This window comes from Mus musculus, chromosome 8 (assembly GCF_000001635.26).
Source record: "Mus musculus strain C57BL/6J chromosome 8, GRCm38.p6 C57BL/6J".
Lineage (NCBI taxonomy): Eukaryota > Metazoa > Chordata > Mammalia > Rodentia > Muridae > Mus > Mus musculus.
The window spans coordinates 123168593-123184246 of NC_000074.6; the positions used below are offsets into that span (position 1 = coordinate 123168593).

The following is a 15654-nucleotide window of genomic DNA, read 5'->3' on the forward strand; positions in this document are numbered from 1 at the left end:
CTTCTGAGCTCGACTGCCAACAAGGTACTCGGGCCCTGTTACAAACCCTAGGGGACCTCGGGTATCGGGCCTCGGCCAAGAAAGCCCAAATTTGCCAGAAACAGGTCAAGTATCTGGGGTATCTTCTAAAAGAGGGTCAGAGATGGCTGACTGAGGCCAGAAAAGAGACTGTGATGGGGCAGCCTATTCCGAAGACCCCTCGACAACTAAGGGAGTTCCTAGGGACGGCAGGCTTCTGTCGCCTCTGGATCCCTGGGTTTGCAGAAATGGCAGCCCCCTTGTACCCTCTCACCAAAACGGGGACTCTGTTTAATTGGGGCCCAGACCAGCAAAAGGCCTATCAAGAAATCAAACAGGCTCTTCTAACTGCCCCAGCCCTGGGGTTGCCAGATTTGACTAAGCCCTTTGAACTCTTTGTCGACGAGAAGCAGGGCTACGCCAAAGGCGTCCTAACGCAAAAACTGGGACCTTGGCGTCGGCCGGTGGCCTACCTGTCCAAAAAGCTAGACCCAGTGGCAGCTGGGTGGCCCCCTTGCCTACGGATGGTAGCAGCCATTGCCGTTCTGACAAAGGATGCAGGCAAGCTAACTATGGGACAGCCGCTAGTCATTCTGGCCCCCCATGCGGTAAAAGCACTGGTCAAACAACCCCCTGACCGCTGGCTATCCAATGCTCGCATGACCCACTATCAGGCAATGCTCCTAGATACGGACCGAGTTCAGTTCGGACCGGTGGTAGCCTTAAACCCGGCCACGTTGCTCCCCTTGCCGGGAAAAGAGACCCCCCACGACTGCCTCGAGATCTTGGCTGAGACACACGGCACCAGACCGGACCTCACGGACCAGCCCCTCCCAAATGCCGACCACACCTGGTATACAGATAGAAGCAGCTTCCTGCAGGAGGGGCAACGTAAGGCTGGAGCAGCGGTGACCACCGAGACCGAGGTAATCTGGGCCAAGGCGTTGCCAGCCGGGACATCCGCCCAGCGAGCTGAACTAATAGCACTCACCCAGGCCCTAAAGATGGCAGAAGGTAAGAAGCTAAATGTTTATACTGATAGCCGCTATGCCTTTGCTACCGCCCATGTCCATGGAGAAATATATAGGAGACGTGGGTTGCTCACCTCAGAAGGCAAGGAGATCAAGAACAAGGGCGAAATCTTGGCCTTACTGAAAGCTCTCTTTCTGCCCAAAAAGACTCAGTATAATTCACTGCCCAGGACATCAGAAAGGCAATAGTGCTGAAGCTAAAGGCAACCGAATGGCGGACCAGGCAGCCCGGGAAGCAGCCATGGGGACTGACACAAAGGCCTCCTCACTTCTCATAGAGACCTCAACCCCGTACACTCCAGACTTCTTCCATTATACTGAAACAGATATAAAGAACCTACGAGAGTTGGGAGCCACATATGATAGAGAGAAAAAATATTGGGTCCTGCAAGGTAAACCTGTGATGCCTGACCAGTTCACCTTTGAATTATTAGACTTCCTTCACCAGCTCACCCACCTTAGCTATCAGAAGATGAGGGCACTTCTAGACAGAAAAGAAAGCCCCTATTACATGCTAAATAAAGATAAGATCCTCCACGAGGTGGCGGAATCATGCCAAGCCTGTGTCCAAGTAAATGCCAGTAAAGCTAAGGTCGGTCCCGGGGTGCGAGTAAGAGGACATCGACCAGGCACCCATTGGGAAATTGACTTTACTGAAGTAAGGCCCGGACTGTATGGGCATAAGTATCTTCTGGTGTTTGTGGACACGTTCTCTGGCTGGGTGGAAGCCTTCCCAACCAAGCATGAGACTGCCAAAGTTGTGACCAAAAAGCTTCTAGAAGAAATATTTCCAAGGTTTGGAATGCCCCAAGTATTGGGGACTGATAATGGGCCTGCCTTCGTCTCCCAGGTAAGTCAGTCGGTGGCCAAGCTACTGGGGATTGATTGGAAACTACATTGTGCTTACAGACCCCAGAGTTCAGGTCAGGTAAAAAGAATGAATAGGACAATCAAGGAGACTTTGACCAAATTAACGCTTGCAACTGGCACTAGAGACTGGGTACTCCTACTTCCCTTGGCCCTCTACCGAGCCCGCAACACTCCGGGCCCCCATGGACTCACTCCGTATGAAATCCTGTATGGGGCGCCCCCGCCCCTTGTTAATTTCCATGATCCTGAAATGTCAAAGTTTACTAATAGCCCCTCTCTCCAAGCTCACTTACAGGCCCTCCAAGCAGTACAACGAGAGGTCTGGAAGCCTCTGGCCGCTGCCTATCAGGACCAACAAGACCAGCCTGTGATACCACACCCCTTCCGTGTCGGCGACACCGTGTGGGTACGCCGGCACCAGACTAAGAACTTGGAACCTCGCTGAAAAGGACCCTACACCGTCCTGCTGACCACCCCCACCGCTCTCAAAGTAGACGGCATCGCTGCGTGGATCCACGCCGCTCACGTAAAAGCGGCGACAACCCCTCCGGCCGGAACAGCATCAGGACCGACATGGAAGGTCCAGCGTTCTCAAAACCCCTTAAAGATAAGATTAACCCGTGGGCCCCTTGATAATACTCTTATTAATCCTACTCTTCAGACCCTGTATTCTCAACCGCTTGGTCCAGTTTGTAAAAGACAGAATTTCGGTGGTGCAGGCCCTGGTTCTGACCCAACAGTATCACCAACTCAAATCAATAGGTCCAGAAGAAGTGGAATCACGTGAATAAAAGATTTTATTCAGTTTCCAGAAAGAGGGGGGAATGAAAGACCCCACCATAAGGCTTAGCAAGCTAGCTGCAGTAACGCCATTTTGCAAGGCATGAAAAAGTACCAGAGCTGGGTTCTCAAAAGTTACAAGGAAGTTCAGTTATAGATTAACAGTTAAAGATCAAGGCTGAATAGCACTGGGACAGGGGCCGAACAGGATATCGGTGGTCAAGCACCTGGGCCCCGGCTCAGGGCCAAGAACAGATGGTTCTCAGATAAAGCGGAACCAGCAACAGACACAGAAGCCCCGATAGACGTCAGTGTTAGCAGAACTAGCTTCACTGATTTAGAAAAATAGAGGTGCACAGTGCTCTGGTCACTCCTTGAACCTGTGTGTCTGCCAATGTTCTGACCAGATATGTGCCCATTGCTGAACCTTCATTAGACTCTTTCCTTGTACCCCTCCCCTACCCATTTCTTGAAAATAGACATTGTTTAGATCTAAAAAGTCCCACCTCAGTTTCCCCAAATGACCGGGAAGTACCCCAAACCTTATTCGAACTAACCAACCAGCTCGCTTCTCGCTTCTGTAACCGCGCTTTTTGCTCCCCAGCCCTAGCCCTATAAAAAGGGTAAAAACTCCACACTCGGCGCGCCAGTCCTCCGATAGACTGAGTCGCCCGGGTACCCGTGTTCCCAATAAAGCCTCTTGCTGTTTACATCCGAATCGTGGACTCGCTGATCCTTGGGAGGGTCTCCTCAGATTGACTGACTGCCCACCTGGGGGGTCTTTCAGGTGGGGACTAGAGAAGTATTGTCTGGAGGGAACAGTTGTCCCTATCTCCGGTGCGGGGCCCCACCGGAGCCCAGAAACAGATGTTCAGGGAAGGGCTATCCAGTGGTTCTAGCGGGTGGGAGAGCTGTCTTGGTGATGGCCTGTGTGGTCTGGTTGTCTTTATATCAGTGAGCCTTCACCTCTGCCTTTGGCTCCAGCTCTCTCCTCTGAAGCCCTCTTTGCCTCTTCCGTGTCCCCTCTTTGCTTTCCTTTAGCCTCTCTAACTTGTCCCTTTGTTCCCAATGCTTTCCTGGAAACAGTGTTTTTTCTGGAACCAGGTTGGTTCTCTCTGAGCTTGGAATGTTCTGTCTTCCTGGCAGAGTAGACCTGCAACAGTGGTGACACAAAACAGCATCAGACACATCCAGGGGATAGTCTTTGCGTGAAGTGTAAAGTCATGTCCTCCACTGAGTCTTCTTTTGGTATTCTAAGTCTAATGCTAAGGACCTGATGCTTGCAGTCATCTGGACTGGTTCCTTGTGAGGAGCAGGTGCGGCCGCTGCCCCAAGATGGCGCCCAGGACGGCTGCCAGGTCTTATGACCTGAGCCTGACTTCCTCATTACCTCAGACTTAGCCACATCCCAGCTGCCTGCACTGCGCAGACGCCATGCCTCGTCAGCTCGCCTGAGGTGTCGTCACTTGCTGTGAACCAATGGACTGCTGTGACGTGACTGGGGTGATTGGGAGGAGTCAGTAGGGTATTTAAGGCACGCCCCAGGTTGTTTGGCGGATTTCGTTCCTGCATTGCAATGTGAAGTGTTCCTGAAGAAACCTGCTTGAAGAAGGACAACATGGTGTTGCGTCTTTCCTGCTGGTTGGGGTGGATGCGACAAGTGGTGGAACCCGAACGGAGACTTCTGCTTCACGAGAGCTCTGCGGGTCCAGAACTTCAAGAGGTCAGGGTAGTCGGCTGGAAAGCTCCCAGGTAAGTGGGACAATTCAAGTTCTCGGTTAGAGACAATAAGGTTCCCGGATTAGGGACGATTAAGATAAAACAGTTATGGGTAACACAACATCAGGGCAGTCCTTCGCCAGGCATTAAAGGATTTGTTGAAAGTAAAAGGAATCGGGCTGAAAAAGGAGTCATTAGGAAACTTAAAGGCCGATAATCAGGTGGCTCCGTGGTTCCTGTGTCAGGGCATCTTACAGGGCCTAGTTGGGAGAAATTAGGAAAGGATCTGAAGTTTGCCGAGGAGCAAGGGGTCCTCGTCAAGGGGGTGCTTGCGGTATGGAAGTTAGTACGTAACTGTATTAAGGACAGGGAGAAGTGCGGGGCTGAGTTGCAAAAAGGGAATGAGGTTTTGAACCAAGTAAGAGGAGAGATCACAGGAGTCGGAAGTAGAAAGTAGCTCTAGTGAGAGGGACCTGTCCAAGGATGATTTAGAAAGCCATGTGGACAGTCTCGAAAAAGTGAGAGTGAAGGTTCAGCCTTTGGAGCCAGGTCCTCCACCGTCATACGCTGGGGGGGGAGGGGGGGGGGAACGGGACATGTCCGGACGGTCTCTACACCCAGAGACGTGGAGAGAGCTAGGAGCACAGTGCTACCCAGTGTTCCAGGATGCACAAGGAGCTAGATTTCATGAGCCATTAGACTGGAAGTTTATACAGAGACTGGCTGAGGGCATAAGGGCTTATGGAGTGACTGCTGCTTTTGTGGTGGCTCAGCTTGAGTCACTGCATTGCTACTGCCTTACGCCGAGCGCTCGCTCGTGCTTGCCTGTCCCCGGGTAAGTATCTGGATTGGAAAGCATTTTTCATAGAATTTGCTTGTGAGCAAGCAGCTCAGAATGCCGGGGCAGGGCAGGCCGCTTGGGATCAAGATATGTTACTGGGGCAAGGGAGCTTTGCTGCAGCCCAAACCAATTATCCACTTCAAGCTTATGAGCAAATTAATAAGGTGTGTACCAAAGCCTGGAAGGCTCTCCCCAACAGAGGAGAAGTCAGCGGCCACTTATCGAAGATCTTGCAAGGCCCTACTGAGCCATTTGCAGACTTTGTGGCTAGAATTGTGGAAGGTGCAGGCAAGATTTTTGGGGATCCCGACACAAATGCCACTTGTAAAACAGTTGATTTTTGAGCAGTGCACCAAGGAGTATAGACAAGCTATTATTCCTTATAAGAATAGAGGATTGGAGGTCTGGATGAAGTTGTGCAGAGAGCTTGGAGGACCCTTGACTAATGCTGGCTTAGCTGCTGCTGTAGCCCAGGTTTCAAGAGGAAAGGGTGGTGCCAGAAGTACTGGATGCTATCAATGCGGTCAACCAGGTCATATGAAGAGACAGTGCCCTCATCAGGAAGTGCTCCTGCAGGAAGTGCTTCTGGGCCATGTCCTGGCTTATGTCCCAAATGTAAGAAAGGAAATCAATGGGCTAATGAGTGTCGCTCCATGAAAGATATCAATGGACAGCCTATTCCTCACAGCAGGACTTGTCCAAAAAAACAGACGGCGGGCCCCCGACCCCAGGGCCCTCAAATATATGGGGCAGTTTCCGAGGGGTGGCCCAACCTGTGAATGCCAATGCAGTGGAACAGGCCCGGAGAGCAACAAGAGGGAGTGCAGGGCTCGACCTCTGTTCCACCGCCAGACTCATATTAACACCTCAGATGGGGGTGCAGTTGGGCGAGTCTGATTTTAAAGGTCCACTGCCACCTAATACTGTAGGACTCCTGCTGGGCCATAGCTCTGTGACCCTTCAAGGGCTGGTTGTACACCCTGGAGTGATAGATTCAGATTATACTGGACAGGTCAAAATTATGGTTTCCTCACCATGGGGAGTTGTAGCCATTTCCCCTGGTGATCATATGCACAGCTCCTCTTATTGCCAAGTTGCCATTCCAAGTTTCCAGCTAATGATAAAGAAAGAGGGAATAGAGGATTTGGTTCTATGGGAGCCACTTCAATTTACTACTCCATGGATCTTGATGAAAGGCCTCTACTTGTATTGCAGGTAGAGGGAAAAGCTATGCTTGATACTGGCGCTGACGGAAGCATAATTAGCGTAAAGGACTGGCCATCAGCTTGGCCACGTCAGCAGTCAGAACAAACCCTGAGAGGCCTGGGCTATGCCCAAATGCCCGAAGTGAGCTCACGCCGACTCACTTGGAAGGACCAGGAGGTCCATTGCAGTTGTTTTCAGCCTTATGTGCTTGCTCCCTGTTCCGATCTCCCTTTGGGGATGGGACCTGATGCAAGAAATGGGATATAAATTGACAAATGAGTTGCATTATAGCCAACAAGCTCAACAAATTATGCAGAATTATGGATATCAACCTGGAAAAGGATTAGGGCCTCTATTGCAGGGCAGGAAGTCCCCTATTCCTGTGAGTTCGAAGAAAGGTCGTGCTGGACTGGGTTTTTCCTAGGGGCCACTGAGGAGGCCATCCCCATTACTTGGAAGGCTGAGGATCCAGTATGGGTTCCTCAGTGGCCTTTGCCAAACTCAGAGAAATTACAGGCTGCTAAAGAATTAGTTCAAGAACAGTTACAGATGGGCCATATTCGCCCCTCTACTTCTCTTTGGAATACCCCCAAATTTGTCATTAAGAAAAAAATCAGGGAAATGGAAGTTGTTACATGATCTTAGAGAGATTAATAAACAAATGGTCATTATGGAACCTATTCAAAGAGGTTTGCCGTTACCATCGGTGCTTCCAAAAGCATGGCCAGTGATAGTTTTAGATATTAAAGATTGCTTCTTTTCCATCCCCTTGCATGAACAAGATGCAGTAAGATTTGCATTTACTTTGCCTTCTATAAATCATGAAGAACCAGATAAGATGTTTGAGTGGGTTGTTTTGCCCCAGAGCATGGCCAATAGTCCCACTATGTGTCAGCTATATGTAGATGCAGCCTTATATGAGGTTAGACAGGAATTCCCCAGAATAAAATGTTATTATATGGATGATGTCCTTCTGGCAGCACCAATGGAGGAAATGCTGGATTTGGCATATAGTAAGACCATACAACAGCTACAAAAGAGAAGGCTTACAGTAGCCCCTGAAAAGGTGCAGAAGGGCAAGGTCATCCATTATTTAGGAAGCAAAATAACAGAAAGATATATAACTCCACAGAAGATTCAAATCAGAACTGATCATCTAAGGACTTTAAATGATTTTCAAAAGTTGCTGGGAGATATTCAATGGGTTAGGCCTTATCTGGGTCTAACAAATAAGCAATTGCAACCTCTTTATGACATCTTGCCAGGAGCGACAGCCCTGGATTCAGAGAGAGTCCTTACAGAAGAAGGAAGAGAAGCCTTAAAGTTAGTAGAGAAGGCTATTCAAATTGCTGCTTTAAAGAGGAGAAAGGTTGATCTTCCTATATCATTATGTATTTTGCCATCAGAAAATCAACCCAATTGGCATTGCTGGGTTTACAGCAATGCGTGCAGCATTTTGGCACCCCTCCAGATGAAATTATTGTACCATATGATAGTAGACAAGTTGAAGTGTTGTCTGCCACTGTAGATGACTGGGCAGTTTTAAGATGCAGTTTTTAAAGCAAGATAGATAATCATTTTCCCAAAGATCCTATTTTACAGTTATGTAAAGCTCACCCGGTAATTTTTCCTGTGATTACCTCTCGAGTACCATTGAAAGGGGCTCCTCTAATTTTTACAGATGGATCAAAGTCAGCCTATTTACTTCAAGGCTCTGTGCCTATAGTTTTACAATTCCCCCCCGCCTCACCGCAAGTTATAAAATTACAGATTGTGATTAAGGTTTTTGAACAACATTCAGGGGCCTTTAATTTAATATCAGATAGTCAATATGTGGTTAATGCTCTTGCTATCTTGGAAGTGGTTGGTAGGGTGAATCTTAGGTCCAGCATTGGGGATTTGTTAAGTAAATTACAAAATTTTCTATTGCATATATCCTCCCCCTTCTTTGTTCAGCATATCCAAGCTCATACTGTGTTACCAGGTCCATTGGATAATGACATAGTGGATAAGGCAGAACAAGCTGCTGTATTTCTGGCATGTCCTGCCCTCGACCTTGCTCGTGATTTTCATTCTAAATTTCATGTAAATTCTAAAACATTTAGCCTCTTGCTTTGGGATCACCTGAGCAGAGGCCAGGGAGATTTTCAAGGCCTGTCAGGTCTGTGCTCCTTTATTACCTCAACCCTCTTTTGCAGTTAACCCCATGAGGGTTACTCCCCCTACATGTTTGGCAGATGGATGTAACTCATTTTGCCGAATTTGGAAAATTACAGTTTGTTCATGTTTCAATTGATACTGCCTCTGGAGTCATTTTTGCTTCTTTGCATACTGGGGAAAAGGCCCGTCATGTCATAACTCATTGCTTTGAAGCATGGGACGCTTGGGGTCAACCCAAAGAATTAAAAACTGATAATGGCCCTGCTTATACTTCCAATACTTTTGTTAGCTTTTGTAAGATGATGGGCGTTCATCTTGTACATGGTATTCCCTATAGCCCTCAGGGGCAGGGAATAATTGAACATGCTCATTGTACCTTAAAAGAATGCTTAATAAAACAAAAAGGGGGAGTTGCCCTAGGGGTGACTCCCCTGGAATGCCTTTCTATAGCCTTATTTACTCTTAATTTTTTAAATAAAGATGAATTTGATTGTACTGCTGCAGAGAGATTCAGTAATCCTGATGCATCTCAGAAGGGAACTGTTATGTGGAAGGATATGTTGGATGGCCAATGGCATGGGCCAGATCCAGTGTTGGTGTGGGTGAGAGGGTCTGTTTATGTGTTTCCCCAGGACTGCCGCCAGCCGTTGCGGGTACCTGAACCACTGACTCGAGTGCTGAAGGATGACCAGAGATGTGATGCTGATTCTCCTGGGAATACTGATGATGGTGACAGGATGCAGAAGTGAGGAGCTAAATCAGAGAGTTGATCTAGTGCAGGAACAAGTTGATGTATTGATGTGAGTGGATCTCACAGGGAACTGGTCACGTCAGCTTGATGGTATGCTGAGGGATCGCCAACAGTCCATTGTTCACATCATCACAGCAATATCACACCTCAAGGAATGGGCTGGCATAGGAGGGCTGGCAATCATCTGCGTTGCCACAGGAGTAATGGCCCTGTGGTGCATTTGAAATATGCAAAATAAGGCATACCTGTACGCAGGCACTGTTGATTCAGGCTTATGCAGCCCTAGAGCTGGGACAATCTTCTCAAGTATGGCTTGGCATGCTAGAGAATTAGTCAGTGATGGGTAAGACTCCCTGGAGGTGTTACCAACCTAAGACAGGGACCAGACCACTGCTGTCTGTCCTCCTGATGATGGGTAAGGAGCATTATCGCAGGGGGAAACCTAAGACAGGCATTCTCTCTGCCAAAATAACAAATAAGGGGGAGATGTGAGGAGCGGGTGCGGCCGCTGCCCCAAGATGGCGCCCGGGACGGCTGCCAGGTCTTATGACCTGCACCTGACTTCCTCATTACCTCAGACTTAGCCACATCCCAGCCACCTGCACTGCACAGACGCCATGCCTCGTCAGCTCACCTGAGGTGTCGTCACTTGCTGTGAACCAATGGACTGCTGTGACGTGACTGGGGTGATTGGGAGGAGTCAGTAGGGTATTTAAGGCACGCCCCGGGGTTGTTCGGTGGATTCCCGTTCCTGCATTGCAATGTGAAGTGTTCCTGAATAAACCTGCTTGAAGAAGGACAACATGGTGGTGTGTCTTTCCTGCTGGTTGGGGTGGATGTGACAGTTCCTGTCTACACTGAGTCTCTGGGTATGTCTGTCTGGTCACGATCAAGCACCTGTCTTGTTCAGATGTAGCTTCTTTTTTTGTTTGTTTGTTTTTTTATTTTTCAAGACAGAGTTTCTCTGTATAGCCCTGGCTGTCCTGGAACTCACTTTGTAGAACAGGCTGGCCTCGAACTCAGAAATCCACCTGCCTCTGCCTGGGATTAAAGGGGTGTGCCACCATGCCTGGCCAGATGTAGCTTCTTTAAGGTGGGTTTTAATCCCAGCACTCGGGAAGCAGAGGCAGGTGAATCTCTATGAATTTGAAGCCAGGCTGGTCTACATAGAGGGCTCCAGGCCAGCCAGCAAAACCTAATCCCAGCAGCAGCAAAGAAAACTCTTTGTAACAGTTTTAATTGCCTAAGACTAGGGTTGGATCTAGAGCTCAGTGGATATGTGGGTGCCTCGTCTGTGTACTGCTCTGAAAGAAGGCTCAGTGTGATTGCCTTCAAGTCCTGGTGATTAATCTTAGATTTGACTTTCTTTGTTTCATCTGGGGGATGAATTGCTGCCCCTAGATGGGAGGAGCTGACTTCTGAGGTGGGAGGAGCTGACTTCTGAGGGGGGAGGAGCTAACTTCTGAGATGGGAGGAGCTGACTTCTGAACTGGGAGGAGCTGAGTTCTGGGTTAGGAGGAGCTAACATCTGAGATGGGAGGAGCTGACTCTGAGGTAGGAGGAGCTAACATCTGAGATGGGAGGAGCTAACATCTGAGATGGGAGGAGCTGACTTCTGAGATGGGAGGAGCTGACTTCTGAGATGGGAGGAGCTATTGCCCATTGGTGTTGAGTACCCGTGGCTTGGGCTCCTAGGCAGAAAAGGCACCAGGACATCTCCCTAATATTCAAACGCCACCTTGTCATGCTTTCTCTGGGCCAGGTGACTTCTCCTGTCTGTAAAGGAAGCAGCTCTCACTGAGGGATCTTGATGGAGCCCTAGGTCAGTGTCAGCCCTGAAGGCTAAGGTCAAAGTAACGGCATTATGAGTTCCCTGAGGGCAGGTGAGCACAACAGATAGATGCTGACCTCAGTTCCCCCAGGGAAGCAGAAGTAGTAATGGCGGCCCTTCTAAGAGGCAGATTCTTGGTTTGGTATGAGCTAGATGGAGAAGAGAGGCATTAGAAGGAGTTAGAGCTTTTCATACTGGATTCCCTTCCACCTCACAATAGTCCTGAGAGTTTCAAGGTCGGAAGAGCGGCCACAATGGCCCAGGTGAGAGTTTAGAGCCCATCTGATGCTGTGCCAGAGTATGAATCATGGTGCTGCTCCTATGGCTCTGTGCTTTCACTGCTTGGTTTACAGAGTTAAGCAAGAGGGGTAACAGCAGGGCTTGCTCCCAGGGAGAAAGGATGTGAGTTAAGAATTGGGTCCTTGGAGAGAGGGCGCCATGAAAGTTGGGATGGCGCCAAGCGCTTGGCGAAAGTCCTCAGAGTCTGTAAACGGAGCCCACCATGAGCAATTTGGAACAGCTTTCCTGAGTGACTGACCTGTCGTTGTCCCCCAAGACCCTGATCAGACCATCAAGAAGAGCCGGTCAAGACAGTCGGCAGAGGGCGGCTGACTGATGGATGTTAGTGCTGACCGGACTAGGTGCTGATAGGACTAGGTGCGGGGAGACCAGCTGTGTGGCTGGGCCTGTCTCCTTGTCTGAAGTTCAAGACTGACAATGAGCAGCCTTGCAGGGCACTTGCCTGAGACTAGCCTGGGTGTCTGGCGTTCCTCCTGAGTGTTCACCAGGGTCTTAGGGTTTCCATTGCTGTGAAGAGACACCATGACCAAAGCAACTCCTAATAAGTGCCACTTCCTGGGTCAAGCCTATTCAACTACCACATCCAACCTCAGGCTCTCAGGTTGTGAAAAGCCTGAAGAGGCACAGTCTTCACACAGGAGCCCCTCCCTCGTTCTGCCCTCTGCCCCGACCCTGTCTTTGTTTTCTGGCATGGCCTGTGGGAGGCTTCTGAAGCCACAACCAAGATTTATCAAGAGATTTGCTGATGAAGCACAGAGGTGTCAGCAGCTAGGCTGGACCCGCCCTACCCAGGGAGAAAGCTCAGGGCCAACTTCACCAAGATGGTCCTTTAACAAACTGTCTCAGAATAACCAACAGGACTTACCCAGGGCGAGTCCTGACAAGGTGTGCAGACCTTCAAACTCCCTGACAGACATTGTATGTTCTCAGATGCCCCACTTCATAGCAGTGGGAAGCACCAGAGTGGCCTCACTTGACCTTGATCTAGAAACTCAAAGTGGGCCCGGAGAGATGGCTCTGCTGGTTAGGAGCACTGGCTGTTCTTCCAGAGATTCTGAGTTTCGATTCCCAGCAACCACATGGTGGCTCACGACCATCTAGAAAGGGTTGGTCTGATGTCCCCTTCTGGCATGTGGGTGTACATGTAGGTAGACCACTCAGGCATTAAAAACATACATAAATAAATAATGTTTTTTTTAAAAAGAAGCTGAAAGTATGGTCATGAAAAGCCACTAGGAATAGCAGATAGGCCATCCTTGGGACAAAGCACTCTTCTCCCTTCAAAACCAACTGCAACTCTGGGCATGGCTGTGGACCCTAGGCAAAGATGGAGGTCAAGTGTGGAAGCAGCCCTGGAGCCAAGGTGGCTAGGCAGGCCTCAGAAAGACTTTGTCTGCGTTTCACTCTTTGACCCTTCCATGTTTCACTCTTGGCTGGAACATGTCAGAATGAACAAATCAGCCTCTGAGGTCACAGTCTGCTCCCTAGGGGGAGAGCAAGAGGTCAGCCAGACCTGAGCAATCCACAGCTGCTGACTGGATGCCTACAGTCAGCCAGACCTGAGCAATCTACAGCGGAGGGATGCCAGGGAGGCCGAGACAGCTTGAGGCAGTGCTGAGACAGGCTGGCCAAGGGAGGCCTGGAGTGGCTTCAGAACAGAATGTCCAGGTAGATGCCAATGCCCTGTGGGCCCAGGTGTACCTGGAGAGTCACAAGGGTGGAGCAGAGAGGGATGAGGTCAAAGCTGGGGTCATATGTCATTGAAGGTCTCCTAAGAGTCTTCTCTGTGCTGATGGGACTTCTGAGGGTTCTGACAGGTCCGTAAGCCAGGATGGTACCAGCCAGGAAGGGGGTGTTGCACACCTTTAATCCCAGTACTCGGGAGGCAGAGGCATGTGGATCTCTAAGTTCAAGGCTAACTTGGTCTACAGAGTGAGTTCCAGGACAGCCAGGGCTACACAGAGAAACCCTGTCTTGAAAAGATGCTGTATCACAGTATTAAGAACACAGAAAGAAGCTAACTAGGTATCAGTGGGGCACGCAGGGGATGAGAGATTTGAGAGCAGGTTCCTCTGGCAGGGTTTACTGAAGGATGTACATATGGCACAGGGTCCTTGGAGAAGCAGAACCATCAGAAGTATGGGTAGTATGTAGAGCTTTCTTAGTAAGGCTTGGTTCTACAACCATCGAGCACAGCGGGGGGGGGGGAGGTCTTAGGGTTTTACTGCTATGAACAGACACAATGACCAAGAAAAGTCTTATAAAGGACAACATTTAATCGAGGCTGGTTTATAGGTTCAGAGGTTCAGTCCATTATCATCAAGGCAGGAACATGGCAGCATCCAGGCAGGCATGGTGCAGGAGGAGCTGAGAGGTCTACATCTTCATCTGAGGACTGGTAGCAGAATACTGGTTTCCAGGCAACTAGGATGAGGGTCTTAAAGCTCACAACCACGGTGACACACCCACTCCAACAAGGTCATATCTCCCAATAGTGCCAGGGCCAAGCATATACAAACCATTACACAAGGGGTCCCGGAGTGCTGGGGTCCAAGCTCCAGCTGATGCTAAAGTCCGGTGAACACAGTCCTACTCAGGCAGCAGTGGAGAAGCAGGCTTACACTTGGGGACCCCATGTTCCATTCAGGCCCCAATGGCACCCAGGAGACCCACCCACCTCAGAGGTATCTGCTTCGTGAGGCTAGAGGAGTGATGGCAAGTTTCATCTAGAAACAGCTTCAGACACTCTAAGAGCAAGGGACCTACTGCCTGGAATCCTGGGGGCCAATCACCTGACACAGCATTAGCCAGTTTACTAGGCAATGGTGGTGCACGCCTTTAGTCCCAGCATTCAAGAGGCAGATATAGGAAGATCTCTTTGATTTCGGGGCCAGCCTGGTCAGCAGAATGAATTCCGGGACAGCCAGGGCTACACAGAGAAACCCTGTCTTGAAACAAAAACAGCTGTCTCATGGTTAGGAGACATTTTAGAGATCTTAAAGGAGCTGGAGCTTGCAGGAAGAGGGAAGGCCATGATGAGACAAGGTGGGGAAGTATGCTGAGTAGGAAGCGCTCTGGATCTTTAGCCTTGGGTGTTCAGGAAGCAGCAGGGCCTGGGAGCGAGGTCCAGGCTCTGGGGAATTCTGGAGGATGGGGAAGTCATAGGAGCAGAGATGGGCTCTGATACAGGCAGCCAGGGAGGTACAGCCCATCTGTCAGGGGCAGCAGCAAACAAGGAGATTGGTCCTGGACTCCGTCTCAAGGAAGGGATACGGCAGAGCTTGCCTGGAGAGGATGGTAGAGTCAGCCAGTGGAGACACTAGGCTGAATCTGAGGAACACTGCCTCTGAGAGAGGGAAAGGCTGGTTCTCAGCAGAGCTGGGGCAGGGGTCCCCAGGGAATACCACACATATTGAAGATTCTGGGTGTCAGGTCCTGCAAGAAGGACCAGATGCTGAGCTGCTGACCTGGGAGCCTGAAGCCCGGGAAGGGACCCCTGAGGGTGATGACACCACCTGAGGCTTGTAATTAAAGTGGTGCCCTTGGACAATTAGGAGATTGGGTAAGGCTGAAAACCAGCAGGGCAGTGACAGTTTTACCAGGAAAGCGAGCACACAGAGTGAGAGGAGCCAAAGGGCCGAGGCATCTCCAAAAAGTGAGGACAAGGTCTGTGTTCAGAAGGCAAAAATTCTAGGAACCAAGGGTGAGTGCCGGCCGTTGTCCACCCCTTTAGGGTGAAGAGCTGAGAAGTGGGCTGAAGGGTATTGGAAACGGTCTGGAGGTGGCCTCTGCTTGGCTAGTGTTAGGGACAACTGTCTACTATGACACACAAGAGCCATGTTAGGGTCAGGTAGAAAAGGAACAGAGAGTGCGTTTCACGCAGGGACTCCTGGGAACTGGCCTGGGACGATGCAAGAAAGCTAAACCTAGAGACATGGACCGTAGTTGATGGAGAGGCAGAAGGAGAAGGGAGGGCTCAAGGACAGAGCCTAGCCTTCTTTCTTTTAGGGATTTCCAAGTGCACGGGGGGGGGGGGGGTGTGGGGAGTTCTGCCTCACATGCCACACACCACTAGGCTCCCTCAGCATGTGCCAGTTGCTCATTTATCATGAACTCTTACCCTGCACACACATTGCACACACATCCC

General features: G+C 49.9%; 1 long non-coding RNA gene across 1 annotated transcript; it reads left to right on the forward strand.

Moving 5' to 3' along the window:
- Positions 1–3969: 3969 nt before the first annotated feature.
- Positions 3970–10175, forward strand: Gm4316. Its single transcript, XR_001778708.2, has 2 exons — positions 3970–4451; positions 9258–10175. It is a non-coding gene; the product is annotated as a predicted gene 4316 (long non-coding RNA).
- Positions 10176–15654: the final 5479 nt, after the last annotated feature.